Here is a 16,159-nt window from a genome sequence, read left to right as displayed (position 1 = left end):
GCATTATATTTAGGACTAGAAATATATCTTAAACTGGTAGCATTATTTAGTTGTATACTGGTAATACACTCCTGGAAATGGAAAAAAGAACACATTGACACCAGTGTGTCAGACCCACCATACTTGCTCCGGACACTGCGAGAGGGCTGTACAAGCAATGATCACACGCACGGCACAGCGGACACACCAGGAACCGCGGTGTTGGCCGTCGAATGGCGCTAGCTGCGCAGCATTTGTGCACCGCCGCCGTCAGTGTCAGCTAGTTTGCCGTGGCATACGGAGCTCCATCGCAGTCTTTAACACTGGTAGCATGCCGCGACAGCGTGGACGTGAACCGTATGTGCAGTTGACGGACTTTGAGCGAGGGCGTATAGTGGGCATGCGGGAGGCCGGGTGGACGTACCGCCGAATTGCTCAACACGTGGGGCGTGAGGTCTCCACAGTACATCGATGTTGTCGCCAGTGGTCGGCGGAAGGTGCACGTGCCCGTCGACCTGGGACCGGACCGCAGCGACGCACGGATGCACGCCAAGACCGTAGGATCCTACGCAGTGCCGTAGGGGACCGCACCGCCACTTCCCAGCAAATTAGGGACACTGTTGCTCCTGGGGTATCGGCGAGGACCATTCGCAACCGTCTCCATGAAGCTGGGCTACGGTCCCGCACACCGTTAGGCCGTCTTCCGCTCACGCCCCAACATCGTGCAGCCCGCCTCCAGTGGTGTCGCGACAGGCGTGAATGGAGGGACGAATGGAGACGTGTCGTCTTCAGCGATGAGAGTCGCTTCTGCCTTGGTGCCAATGATGGTCGTATGCGTGTTTGGCGCCGTGCAGGTGAGCGCCACAATCAGGACTGCATACGACCGAGGCACACAGGGCCAACACCCGGCATCATGGTGTGGGGAGCGATCTCCTACACTGGCCGTACACCACTGGTGATCGTCGTGGGGACACTGAATAGTGCACGGTACATCCAAACCGTCATCGAACCCATCGTTCTAACATTCCTAGACCGGCAAGGGAACTTGCTGTTCCAACAGGACAATGCACGTCCGCATGTATCCCGTGCCACCCAACGTGCTCTAGAAGGTGTAAGTCAACTACCCTGGCCAGCAAGATCTCCGGATCTGTCCCCCATTGAGCATGTTTGGGACTGGATGAAGCGCCGTCTCTCTCGGTCTGCACGTCCAGCACGAACGCTGGTCCATCTGAGGCGCCAGGTGGAAATGGCATGGCAAGCCGTTCCACAGGACTACATCCAGCATCTCTACGATCGTTTCCATGGGAGAATAGCAGCCTGCATTGCTGCGAAAGGTGGATATACACTGTACTAGTGCCGACATTGTGCATGCTCTGTTGCCTGTGTCTATGTGCCTGTGGTTCTGTCAGTGTGATCATGTGATGTATCTGACCCCAGGAATGTGTGAATAAAGTTTCCCCTTCCTGGGACAATGAATTCACGGTGTTCTTATTTCAATTTCCAGGAGTGTAGTTGGGACTGGTAATGTTTTTTTTTTTTTTTTTTTTTTGCTAGCAATGCATTGCGTTGGGATCGATAATTAATTGCTGTGGCATTAAAATATTTGCTTTTGACTTATTGCTGGAAATAAGGACTAATAACGTCATTCGTCATGAGTCAGCTGTAGCAAGGTTGTGAAACAAAGACAGTATATGTGATCACATTCATAGATGATAGACTCAACTGGGTAAAAAAAATGCAAGTACTAGAACAGATTTAATAATTAAGTGCTTATAGCATATTAGTATCATGAAAAGCTTCTCCTGGAAAAATAGAATGTGGATTATTGATCTGAAAGAAAAAAAGTATATTATGCCGAAAAGTAGTAAGCTTCGAATTAACGGGTAATGAAATGTGTACTTAATATGTATGTACTCTAGTAGTCTTTCCCAAAAACATTCCGTCATTATACTATGTGACATAAGACATACTGTCAAAAAAGAACTGCAACAAATACCTAAATAACTACATAGCATCTCTTAATTAATAGAAAATATATAAACTTCATCATTATCGTCATCTGCAAAGAAAAACTTCATTATTCATATTACCATATTCTTCATATAACTATTCATCATCATTTATTATCATCTGCAAAAAACAGACACTTCATTATGCATATTCATATTACCATTTACTTCATACAACTATTCATTATCATTCATTACTTCATATACTATAGAGTTTCTTACTTCTAACATATATCATCACTAAAATTAACATTAGTTCTGTCTGACAGATTGCATAAATCGCATCGTATTCTGAAAGAAAAATAACTAGTTAAGACTGCTATTATACAGTGCGTATAGTATTTTCTTGTTAATGCTTGTTAATTCTGATCCACTTACTCTTCATGACACGGGACTCCATTTTCTTTCGTTCATTCCGAAGGTGAAATTCCCATTTCATAGTAAACCACTGTGGTTTGTTAAATTTATTTCTTTTACACGGTATTGCTGTCTGAAAATGATGAATAGGGATTAATATCTTGCATTTAAATCATATACTCATTAAATAAAAACTTTTTTCTAGTGATATAACTAAGCATACAGCATAGCATGACAGAAAACGTATTATGTCAAAAATATAGACAGTTTTCAAGTGGTAAAAATGTACACACAGCATCATAATGTAGTAGCAAAAAATGTAGAATAGTCAAGATATTGAGATATCATAAGGCAAAAATGTCAAAGTCAACTGGTGTTTCTTATATCTTAACAATTTCGTAGTGCATACAGACAATAATTCTATTTTCGATAGGAAAACAATCATACATACACAAAAAAATGGAAAATGTGCACTGTCTGATATATAACGACAAGAAAAGCGATCTGCTAACTTTACCTTGCCAGGCACTTGCCAAGAAAAAAATACAATCATCATCAGTACCTAGTCACATAAATGTAATTGCATAAGTGGTCATACAAATATCTGGAAATGGCATTACAGTGCGATAAATCATAAAGTATGTTCATTCAATAAAGGGTTTAATATTAGAGACATCGTGATTGCCCTTGCTTTTCCTGGTTCTCAGAGTTACGACATGTACTACACTGGGGTGAGGAATGCTTCGTATTCTATATGGACCTGCGTACAGAAGCTCAAATTTGCTGCATCTACTCTTTACTCTGTTGGATAAATAATGCGTGCGTACTAGTATCTTCTGTCCAATGTGAAAGTCACGGCGTGTACAAACCTGTTTCTGCTGTCGTCTCCGGCGCTCTGCGGCACGTTTGATGTTGTTGAGTGCAATGTCAATTATTTCATGGTGGCGTAGTCCACGAGATGTAGGAAAAGATGCTAATTCTATAATTTTGTTAGGTGGTTCAACATTTTTCAATATGACAGTTGGAGATAGCTTAGTAGATTCATTTGGTATGGAGTTAATTACATCCTGGAATGAGAGTATGTGTGTGTCCCAATCAATATGTTTTTTATGGCAGTATATTCTACATAGTTTACCAATTTCTTTCATCAGTCGTTCACAAGGGTTCGAAGAAGCGTGATGCATGGATATATAGATCGGAGAAATGTTTCTAGCTCGTAACATACGGGTCCATATCGCAGATCGAAATTGTGGTCCATTGTCGGAAATTACTTTCAATACATGCCTTACATGAAATAGAAAATGTTTTACAAATGCATTCGAAACAGATTTAGCAGTAGCTTTGCGTAACTAAGAGAAGGTAACAAATTTCGAAGTGAGTTCAACAGCGACAAAGATGTAACAAAAACCTCTATTAGAACTGGGAATCGGACCAAAAATGTCTACAGGGGCCATGTGTCTCAATTTAACAGGTACAATGGGATGTAACGGAGGAATATGTGAAGTCGTGTCTGATTTAGCTTTCTGGCAGATTTTACATGACGCTAAAACTCGTCGAATACGTTTCTCCATGTTGGCAGAATAACAGTTCTGTCTCAATATAAGAAAACATTTTCTGGCTCCATAATGTGCGTAACTTAAATGAGTATACCAAATTAATTTGTTAACAAGCTCGTCAGGAATACATAATAACCAGTTGTTGCTGTCAGGGTGAGAGCGGCGAAACAGATTATTATTGCGTACAGTATAATGGTTTCGAATGGTAACATTATTCTTATCTTGCCAAAGGCGTTTAATTGCTTTCCACACGTTGTCTTTACTCTGCTCTTGTGCTATGTCTCGTAATGACGATGAAATGAAATTTTCAAAAGCGACTTTTTGAATATACATGACGCTAGAATTTGCTTGGCAGAAGTTGGTTGCGATGTCTTGCTGATTGTTGCTGAGTTTGTGTACCGGGAATGTGAACAATTGTAAAATTAAATTCCTGTAAATAAAGTTTCCATCTGCTTAACCTGTCGTGTGTAAATTTTGTGGAAAGTAAAAACTGTATAGCTCTATGATCTGTGTAAACGGTCGTATGTCTTCCATAAAGAAAATGCCTAAATCTCGTAAATGCCCATACAACACATAATGTTTCAAGTTCTGTGACAGAATAATTGCGTTTAGCAGGTGACAGAATGCGACTTGCAAAGGCGATGTTTTTAATTACTGTAGTACCGTCTTCTTCAATTTCCTGAAAAATGTGTACACCTAAAGCGGTGTTAGAACTGTCGGTGGCAATGGAAAAATTTCTAGTAAGATCTGGGTGTGATAAAAGAGGTGCATTCAACAAGGCATGTTTCAGATTAAAAAATTCAGAATGTGCTTGGCTATCCCAGGACCAAATAGCGTTTTTCCCGTCAATTGGCATAATCTAGGGGTGTCTAAAGCAGAGTAATGAATAAATTTACGGAAAAAGTTAATTGGCTCTGAGCACTATGGGACTCAACTGCTGTGGTCATAAGTCCCCTAGAACTTAGAACTACTTAAACCTAACTAACCTAAGAACATCACACACATCCATGCCCGAGGCAGGATTCGAACCTGCGACAAAAAGTTAATTAATCCCAGAAAGCTGCGTAATTGTTTCTTTGTCGTTGGAACAGTAATGTCACGTAATGCTTGAAGTTTTCCCGGGTCAGGCGCTATGCCTTCTGCTGAAATTACACGTCCAAGAAATTTTATAGAAGTTTTGCCAAAGTGCGATTTGTTAAGATTAACTGTGAGTCCTTATGCACGAAAAGTTTGCAACAGTTGTTCCAGAATCAGATTATGTTCAGCCCAGTTAGCTTCTGCAATAAGAATGTCGTCTATATACGTTGTGATTCGGTCTTTAAGTTCTGTCGGAAGTATAGTAATCAAACCGCGAATAAATTCAGCTGAAGAAATTGTTAGACCGAACGATAATGCGCAAAATTGATAACAATCACCAAAACAGAGAAAAGCTGTGTACTTTCTGCAGTTCGGATGGAGCTGGATTTGCCAAAATCCCGATTTCAAATCTAATGTGGAATAAATAGCAGTACCATGAAATTTCTGTAAAAGTTCTTCTAGTGTCAGTGGGCGATCTGTTTCATTAATAATAATATCGTTGACATGACGCGAATCAAGCACGAGTCGAAGTGAACCATCCTTTTTCTTAACAATATGGAGCGGGTTTATGTACGGACTAATTGCCGGTTCAATAATTCCTTGGTCTAGCATAGCTTGCAATTCTTTCTTAACTTGTTCTCTGTGGATATAAGGCGGACATAGTACCAGGGACGTTGTCAAAAACTGGAGCTTGCTGTAAAAGAATATTGCGTAGTTGAGTACGTTCGTCATCTGTATTTGCTCCGCTTTGTTTTACTTTATCAGAAATCATTTGCATAACGTCATAGTCGGCTTCGTCTGGTGTATTATAGTTGTGTACGTACGTATCTGTGAACAATGTGGAATGACAGTCCGTGTTACGCGATGTAGAAAAGACCTGTATTCGGTTAATTGCCTGTTCATCTGCAGATAAAGCGTGCTGAAATTCTAATGCCAGTTGTACATTCTCATCCTTTAACATCAAACAGGAATTTTGAAAGTTAATAATTGCGTCATGTTGTACCAGAAAATTCGTACCTAAAATAACCTTTACCAGATACTGCTCCTTTTACTTTAGTTTTGCGTAATGGTAACGTAGGATAGGTATTCTCTTAGTTACATTCGTTGAAAATTTCTTCATTTATAACTGACATAGGTGATCCAGAATCAGTTACTGCTGAAAATGTGGATGATCCAGTCTTTACTTCAATGACAGGGTGGGAAATGTTTTTTTTGAATAACTTGTTTTTCATACAAAAAGAGTGTCTCGGATGCCGTCAAAAGTAATAACATTTCCGTGAACAAGAGTCTGTGTATCAAAAGTATTGCTTACGTTTCTGGAAGATTCAATCTGTACTATATCTAGTCAAATTCTATCTGCCGTACTGTTATTTGCGGGAGGATGCTGTGGCATTTCGACTATTTGTACTGTTCTGTTATTCCTTCCTGACGTATTAGGTTCGGGATGATACCGACTGTCTGGTTCATTCATGATAATCTGCTGTTGCGGATGATTCTGTTGTTGGTAAGACCGACTGTTACGCTGAAAACTATGCTCATTACTTCTACGTCTGTCATGATAGTCATTACTATACGGCGCGTTGCGATAGGAATTGAAATGATGTGTCTTCTGCACGTAATGATTTCCTTGTTGCTGTGGATTACTATTTGGTGGAGCCGACGCTATACGTGTAGGCGGCGAAACATTAAAGCTTGGTTGACCTTGCAGACTACATTGTTGGTTAGGTATGTTAACCAGCTGGTTTTGATGCTGTTGTGGGGAAAAGCCTCTATTGTTGCCAAAATGTGTTTGCTGTTGCTGATAATTTTGATGATACTGATAATTAAAATTTTGTCTGTTATTAAAATTCTGGTGGTTGTCAGTCCTGGAGAGTCTATCACTTTTGCTATTGAAATAGGGTGGTTGAACGTAATGACTACGTGTTTGTTGGCCTTGGTTATGATGTGAAAAATTTTTGTTTATGAAAGAAAAGTCTGATTGCTGAACTTCCAAAAGCTGTAAGTGATCTCTAAATGCCGAAATATTTTCTTCTGCTGTCCTGTTAAAAGTGATACTCTTAACGATCGTGGTAATTTAGAAATACACAATTGGATAAGTGCGGATTCACTGCATGGCTCACTTAAGTATTGGTTTTGTTGGACCATGTGTTCAAAAAATTGCGTGACAGTGGGAAAATTTGAGTTCTCATAATTCGGTAAACTAATTAATTGATCCTTGATTCCGCGCTGTGTCGTCTTCGACCAATACGCTGACAGAAAAGCATTCTGAAATTCTTCTACCGAGTAGCATTGTCTCGCGATCGGTCTCATACGAGTTGCCGGTTCGCCTTCCAAAAAACTGCAAATAAATTCAAGTTTGTGTGCTACGGGCCAAGTTGGAGGAAAAGCAAAGCTAAATTGTTGTATCCAATCCAAAGCGTGAATCTGTGTTCTGTCATTTTTAAGTACCTTAAATTTCCTAACGAATAGAAAGTGCTTGTAATCAAAATTATCGTCTCTGAATGTTTGAACAGGTTCAGGATTGTATGAGAATCTATTCGTCTGTGTCTGTTCAGATTCTAAGTCACGTACTCTCTGTAAATTACCTAAATTATACTGGCTGTGTGAGTGTGAGAAATGTTCGGAAAATGGCGTATGCTGTATCGTGTTAGAGGCTGAGACATTTTTCATCTCTGTCACTTCTTGCTGTAAACATGTCAATTTTCTACGTAATATATTACTGGACGAACCTATCTCACTGATTGTTTGCTGTATGTTTTGGAATTCAGGTGTCTGATTAAACGAAACTGGTGACGTATCGTCTGACTTGGTGTCATTGTTATTTTCGATGACGTCAATACGACTAGCCAATTCATCAAATTTTTCAGTCAGTGCTTTTACCAGATCGCCGTTTTTAGTGTCATAAGCATTAATTTGTTTCTGCATTTTACGTGTGGTTTTGTTTAATTTCTTAACGTCTGCTTTAATGGCATCGGAATCCTGTATTAATTCTAACTGTTCAAGTCTGTTGGTCATTGTCTGAAAGTCTACTGTATATTTATATTCCAGTCTGAATATTAGTAACTGTTTTTGGTTTTAGATCGGATATTTCACCATGCATTTCAGTGTTCCACTGTTTGATAGTTTTGATTTCGTCTGATACTGTAGCAATGTTGTTGTCTACGTATGTTTTTGCTTTCGTAAATAACTTACGCTTATCTTCCTGTCTCTGTACAGTAATTGTTTCCATGACTTGTTTCTTTACTTTGTTTTGTTCCTGTATGAATTTACGGTAACGCGTTTCACTGTTTTGTAGGTGGTGATTAAAACGTTCGTCAATTAGACTGTTTTGTTGTTCAAATTTCTTGTCGACTTTCGCGTCCAGCGTGTGTGAAAGTTCTGCTGACATTAATTGGTTGGTTGGTTGGTTGGGGTAGGAGACCAGACAGCGAGGTCATCGGTCTATTCGAATTAGGGAAGGACGGGGAAGGAAGTCGGCCGCGCCCTTTGAAAGGAACCATGACTGCACTAATTTCATCTCTAAGTAATTTCGTTGTGGCTGCATGTGTATTGCGTATCTCTTCACTATTATTCCTGGCACAGGCCTTAATTTCCTCATGTAATTGTTTTTTAGTTTCACTACATTGCTCCGCAACGGCTGTAATCTGTTCAGTAAGCTGTTCAATAGAGGTGTCAAGTTTTTCATTAATTTGTTTGAACGACCTGTCGTGTTTTTCATTTGACTGTTTGAAACTTTCATTAAGTTGTTTGAAATTGTTGTCTTGTTTATCATACGACTGTTTGAGGTTTTCATTAATTTGTTGTTTGAGATTAGTTGTAGCAATAATGCCATAACTCGATCCATGCCAAAATTAGAGGAGATAGAGAAGATCCAAAGAAGAGCGGCGCGTTTCGTCACAGGGTTATTTGGTAACCGTGATAGCGTTACGGAAATGTTTAATAAACTCAAGTGGCAGACTCTGCAAGAGAGGCGCTCTGCATCGCGGTGTAGATTGCTCGCCAGGTTTCGAGAGGGTGCGTTTCTGGATGAGGTATCGAATATATTGCTTCCCCCTACTTATACCTCCCGAGGAGATCACGAATGTAAAATTAGAGAGATTAGAGCGCGCACGGAGGCTTTCAGACAGTCGTTCTTCCCGCGAGCCATACGTGACTGGAACAGGAAAGGGAGGTAATGACAGTGGCACGTAAAGTGCCCTCCGCCACACACCGTTGGGTGGCTTGCGGAGTATAAATGTAGATGTAGCTGCCGTATTCTCTGTGCTGTGTGATGGTGTATCTGCATGTGTCACGTTTTGTGTACCGGTAGCCATTTGGTCATTGTCTGATTCACAAAAAGATTTGCCAATCGGATGTGCACTGTTGGTCACTACATCGGAATCAAATAAATTTGACGTGTTTTGTGTATATTGTTCACCTTCGTTAGAAATATTAAACTGTTCACCGCGTAAATTTTGCAAATCAGGTGTGTTAAACTGGGCAGTGTTCATTGTGACGGAAATTGCCGCGTCATCAATTGTCGTTAAATTTACAGTGGATACAATTGAATTTGTTTGCTCATCATTTAGATTAGAATCATTACTAGTGATCGGCACGCACTCATTATCTGTGATTAGAGGATTATCACTATTACACTGAGTGTCGCTAGTATTATCGGTCAAATTATTCGAATCGGCTTTTTCACTCATTGCACATCGCGATGAACTGTTAGCAGTTTTTCGCGGCATTTTCACAAATCAAAGCTAAGCACAAAATCAAACAAAGACAAAGCAAAATGGAACAAATACAATTACAACAAACAGCAATAAATTGCCGATGGCCTGTGAAAGAAAGAATGACAAGTTAGTAAGTGCGTTGCGCCAGATGCAAACTGCCTTTAACAATAGTGTAAATAAGAGCAGATATATAACTGACTACTTCTCATAAATTCGCAAAGAAAATACGATCCTGGCCGGTTGTCGCCAAGTGTAACCTCTCCACAATAAAATAATATGAATAGTATTCACATTTAGTGTAACCTCCCAACAGTAAAAGTTCCGAAACCTCCCCATAGTAAAAAATATAACCATAACATTGACATTTAGCGTAACCTACCAACAGATAAATTCCGTAACCTACCAATAATACAATGTGACTAACCTCTCAATAAAATTGTCGCTCAATTATAACCTTTCAATAATGACTGTGAATTTAAACTGGTAAATTTAGGACGTCAGCAGTGCTGCGTCGTGGCCCTGAAAATTCATTGTGAATAAATTCAAAAATCTTACCTCAATTAGGTCGCCGAATAACGCGTATATATATCTGCTTCTATAAGAAATTTTTCTGGCGCAGCTCTGTGCAATGCTGCCCGATAGATTTGTCATGTATAAAAAGAACAACTGATTTTTCTTTGCAATAATCGGGATGACCATGGATTGGAGAAATTAGTAAATTCTTTAAATTGAGATGATTGATTGTCAAAAGTTACTTTTTTATAAGAAAGATTATTATTAAGAGATTCTTTAGACACATTTACATGGGACTTGATATAACAATACTACATATGCGCAAGGCTGCCTTTACCTTATACTACAACGCTCAGGCTCCGCCATCGCTCCACCATGACCGGCCCAGCCAACACGATACACCAGACTGCTAGCTACTACTACTACTAACACACAGTTCCTACTGCAGTCAACACTGCTCTTTGGTCTGAGATTGTTTTATAGCTTACATATCGCAGGCAGTGCGTGAGCAATCCATCGAAATTACATCTGGTCGAGAGCGCTAGCAACAAATTCCTTAATCGTGGACCTCTTACAGTGTCTATCAGGGCAAGTAACTCTAGCTCTTTCACAGGAGCACGTAACAGGGAACCGACATAGCAGTAAACAGGCTGTTAAATGAATATAGCAGAATAAGGACGACACAAGCAGACATTATGAATTGAGCCTTGGATCATAGCCTCGCACCAGATCCCTTTAAATTCCCCAGGTCCCCAGCTTTCATCAACAACTGATCAATGGAATCGTTGGCATTCACAGTAATAGCACCCAATTCCATGATTAAATGCTGTAGTGAATCAGTGTCCCAGATGCTCTAGACAGTCTGTGAATTAGCTGAAGATATACTCAAGATTAGGGTCTTCACCTGATGAACTTCATGCTGTTCGCTGCCCACCATTTACTGATGGAGAAACTGTCTGTCTTCAACAACATCACATCACAGGGTACTGCCATCACTAAACTTCAACACAGAAGCGAACAACAGATGCTCTTGGAGCTCACATTCCTGTTCAACATCCATGCACCTCTGGGTGCTGAAAAGTACCAGGCAGAATGGAGCAGATCAACCAACCACTTTACTACCAATACCAGATACATCGTTGATGCTTCACCCAGTGTCACTGCAGAGTTTGGAGGGGGACCAAGGACAATCCTGCTGCCAACGTCAGATCGCTTCATGCTGGGCAATGGCCATACCATCACACCAGCAACCTGCCACAGCTCTGAAAGCTTGGCTGGACGCGCAGCCACTGAGCTGACTGAACAAATGTCAGCTATAATCCAATACACAACTGAAAGAGCTGGTATGGAAAAACAGCAACTTGTAAACACTGTGAATAAACTTAAAATTTTTTGGAACATAGTTCCAGGAAGAACACGTGACCGTGTGTATTGAAATAAGTTATTATGAATAAATGATTGAAATCTAATAATGTTTTACTAGATCGAAGGCACTTCACAGGTCCCCAAGAGCTATCCTGAATTCAGCCAGAGGTTTCTCCACTCAGCCCCTCTGTAGATGTGATGTGGAGCTATATGACTATATAGTTTCAGAGCAGCGTGTAATGTGTTAACAGCCTGGCAGTGGCTGTGTGCATCCTCCTACATTGATTTCAAATTCTGTTGCAGCAGTTATAGAGAGAGTAACAAAACGTTGTTTGTCTGAGAAGTAATGACACCAGTGCTACTAGTCAGCCGAGCTACTGACCACGCTGCAGCGCTGCCGGCTGCACACAGTGGCCTCAGTGCCCTTGGCATTGTGAGTCACATCTCTCTCTTTGCGAGACTTATCGGCTCGCCCTTTGTGGAGTGCCTTCACGTGCTGGTGCTATAGAAGGATGTTGAAAATTGACGAACATGTGGGAAACACTGACAAGAAGGAAGGGCAGGATGGTAGAACACATCTTAAGACATCAGGGAATAATTATCGTGGGAGCTTTACAGAGTAATAAATGTACGGTAAGACAGTGACTGGAATATTGAATAAATAAATGAGGGCATAGGGCGCAAATGCTACTCTGAAATGAAAAAGTTGCCGCAAGAGAGGAATCTTTGGTCTGCTACTTCAGTCGGGTCAAACAATTGATGACTAAAATAAAAACGAAATGCTTACCTACAGTGATTCCACTCGAGCACCAGAACAGGCAAGAGAAGGAGTGACAGTGGTGAATGAAGAACCCAGCAATAGGTTTGCAGAGTATAGATATAGATGTTCATCATACGTAGATTGGATGGCAACTTGAGTGTCACAGTCAACTTGTACCTACTTTTAGTGCTTTGTGTACTCAGAATTTACATAGAGTGAGATTTAACAGAAACAGGAAGAGGTCATTTTCGATTCAATGTCATGAAGTTCAGAAGATCTGGAGGCTGTATGTGGAAGTTCACACCACACACAACCTCAGAGTCTCAAATTATATACAGTCAGGCTGACCTAATTATTAGTAAGCTGTCACGTGCATTACCCATTGCAGTCACTTTAAATCTTGGTGCGTCAATTTTCATAACGATATTGTATTGATTCGTTTTCTCAGTAAAAAAGAACATGCTTTTGTGGAATTCGCAGGTGAAACAATTTTTCTTCGGTCATTAAGCTCTACATGTCAAAGACAAGGCGAAACGCTAATAAAAACATCTCATCGTAAGTGAAAACCCCACCATTGACTGAACTGACAGTCAGTGCAGCATGCGAATCCTTGTCTTCACAATTGTATTAATTACAGTACCCTCAAGGTAGTCACGACTACAATGAAATCTTCGAATGCTTGAAGAATTGCACTTAGAAGTGCGAGTTTCTCCACACTACTGAGAAAAGACACCAACAATTACGACAGACGAGAGGAAGCCCAGAATTAGGCTGAAAATGGATAGGTGACAAGACGAGTGATGCAGCAAGAGTGCATCTGAGTTATTTGGATCAAAGTGGACATAAACTACAATAGTTCACTGGAATGCAAAACTTAAGGACGAAAGCAACTTTCGTATGACGTGTGCACTGCCAAGAAGCATACCTCGACGAATCTTAGATCGTACACTCCTGGAAATTGAAATAAGAACACCGTGAATTCATTGTCCCAGGAAGGGGAAACTTTATTGACACATTCCTGGGGTCAGATGCATCACATGATCACACTGACAGAACCACAGGCACATACTCACAGGCAACAGAGCATGCACAATGTCGGCACTAGTACAGTGTATATCCACCTTTCGCAGCAATGCAGGCTGCTATTCTCCCGTGGAGACGATCGTAGAGATGCTGGATGTAGTCCTGTGGAACGGCTTGCCATGCCATTTCCACCTGGCGCCTCAGTTGGACCAGCGTTCGCGCTGGACGTGCAGACCGCGTGAGACGACGCTTCATCCAGTCCCAAACATGCTCAATGGGGGACAGATCCGGAGATCTTGCTGGCCAGGGTAGTTGACTTACACCTTCTAGAGCACGTTGGGTGGCACGGGATACATGCGGACGTGCATTGTCCTGTTGGAACAGCAAGTTCCCTTGCCGGTCTAGGAATGGTAGAACGATGGGTTCGATGACTGTTTGGATGTACCGTGCACTATTCAGTGTCCCCTCGACGATCACCAGTGGTGTACGGCCAGTGTAGGAGATCGCTCCCCACACCATGATGCCGGGTGTTGGCCCTATGTGCCTCGGTCGTGTGCAGTCCTGATTGTGGCGCTCACCTGCACACGCATACGAACATCATTGGCACCAAGGCAGAAGCGACTCTCATCGCTGAAGACGACACGTCTCCATTCGTCCCTCCATTCACGCCTGTCGCGACACCACTGGAGGCGGGCTGCACGATGTTGGGGCGTGAGCGGAAGACGGCCTAACGGTGTGCGGGAACGTAGCCCAGCTTCATGGAGACGGTTGCGAATGGTCCTCGCCGATACCCCAGGAGCAACAGTGTCCCTAATTTGCTGGGACGTGGCGGTGCGGTCCCCTACGGCACTGCATAGGATCCTACGGTCTTGGCGTGCATCCGTGCGTCGCTGCGGTCCGGTCCCAGGTCGACGGGCACGTGCACCTTCCGCCGACCACTGGCGACAACATCGATGTACTGTGGAGACCTCACGCCCCACGTGTTGAGCAATTCGGCGGTACGTCCACCCGGCCTCCCGCATGCCCACTATACGCCCTCGCTCAAAGTCCGTCAACTGCACATACGGTTCACGTCCACGCTGTCGCGGCATGCTACCAGTGTTAAAGACTGCGATGGAGCTCCGTATGCCACGGCAAACTGGCTGACACTGACGGCGGCGATGCACAAATGCTGCGGAGCTAGCGCCATTCGACGGCCAACACCGCGGTTCCTGGTGTGTCCGCTGTGCCGTGCGTGTGATCATTGCTTGTACAGCCCTCTCGCAGTGTCCGGAGCAAGTATGGTGGGTCTGACACACCGGTGTCAATGTGTTCTTTTTTCCATTTCCAGGAGTGTATATAGTGCTCCAGCGTAAAGTCAAGTGCCGGCACGCCAGTCGGAAGCGATAGAGTGGAGAGGGCTATGAAGAAGAAGTCAGCCAATAGCATGCTGACTAACCCCTCTCTAGGACGAACAACGCGACATCAGTGGCCTCTAGGTGTAGAGAACGTAAGCGCCGCTTCCGACTGGTCGCGGCCCAGTTCTACAGACGCGTCAAGACCAGCGACCTGAATAGAAGCACCCACTGTATTACTTCACTTGTATTGGAATCGTTATGCTGAAGGACATTGCATATCGCCCTTTGCTTGCGACACATCTATGTATTTCTCAAAGTTAAGTATTGTCATTGATATATTTCGTAATAAAACTCCTTAATATGATTTGTTTGAATTGATGTCTAGCGATCCGAGAAGCAGGTTTCCTAGACATCCCATGTTCGACGAGTAGGCAGGATTTAAACATAGAAAGAACTGCTACACTATAGTACAGAAGATAACTATTACACTTGTTTGACAATGTTCCTCGGTGTATTACATGTTCTTACAACTCGCCAAATGGTGATATGTCCAGAATCATTACTAAGACTGTATCAGCTCCCATCCGAGAAGAGCACGCCACCCCACTCATAGTTGATCCAGTCCCTATGCTCTTGGCACCACCGCAAACTGTGGTGTTGAAGTGCGGGTGTCATCGAAACACAATATACTGGTCGTCAGGCAAAGTCATCACACCCATGCTGTTGTAGTGGCATTGTGGAGCATGAGGTTGCGTCCCTTGCAGCTCTGTTAAATTTTGTTGCATGTGCACCCGCTGTTTGACGTTGTTCCCTTCTTGCCTGATGCACAATGTAGCGGCCATCTGCTGTTGGAGCTGACCGTCCTTCGGGCAGCACTGCCTATGGTCCGGAGCGCTCCCCATGCACGGGAAAGAATGCTGTGAGCAACGCCTGGGCTACACTCGTCACATCCGTCCCTCTTCCAGTCTACCAATGATTCTTACCCCTGTGAAATCATCCAAATGTTGTCTCTGGGCCAAGTCATAATGGAGAAAGCCTCCACGGTGCACTGTGACTGCTCGCTGATTGACACACACTGTCTTCTTCCATTCCTTCAAATACCTCGTGTTGCGGGGCCAGTCCCACCCAGTTTCCTGTGGAGTATTGGGTGAATTTAAGCTGCTCCCACACTTTCATTCGTTCCCATAGAGTATTTAATATGTCATGGAATTTTATCTAGCTCCAACTTACGTTTTACATAACAGTATGTTTGCACATATCGTTAAAAATAGGTTATTCCCTAAATGAATAATATACAAACTTCATAGCAGCACAAAAAGTGCACAAATACGGATAATACCGTCCATCTCTACAGCGTTTCAATTTCTTTGTCAATACTTTCTGTTCCGAAAAACACAGTAAGAATAAGTATCTGACGTGTTAACACTGATCCAGAGCCATTAAGAATATGCATCTAATGCATTGAAAT

The sequence above is a fragment of the Schistocerca americana genome, chromosome 7 (assembly GCF_021461395.2).
Source record: "Schistocerca americana isolate TAMUIC-IGC-003095 chromosome 7, iqSchAmer2.1, whole genome shotgun sequence".
NCBI lineage: Eukaryota > Metazoa > Arthropoda > Insecta > Orthoptera > Acrididae > Schistocerca > Schistocerca americana.
This window is presented reverse-complemented; position numbering follows the sequence as displayed.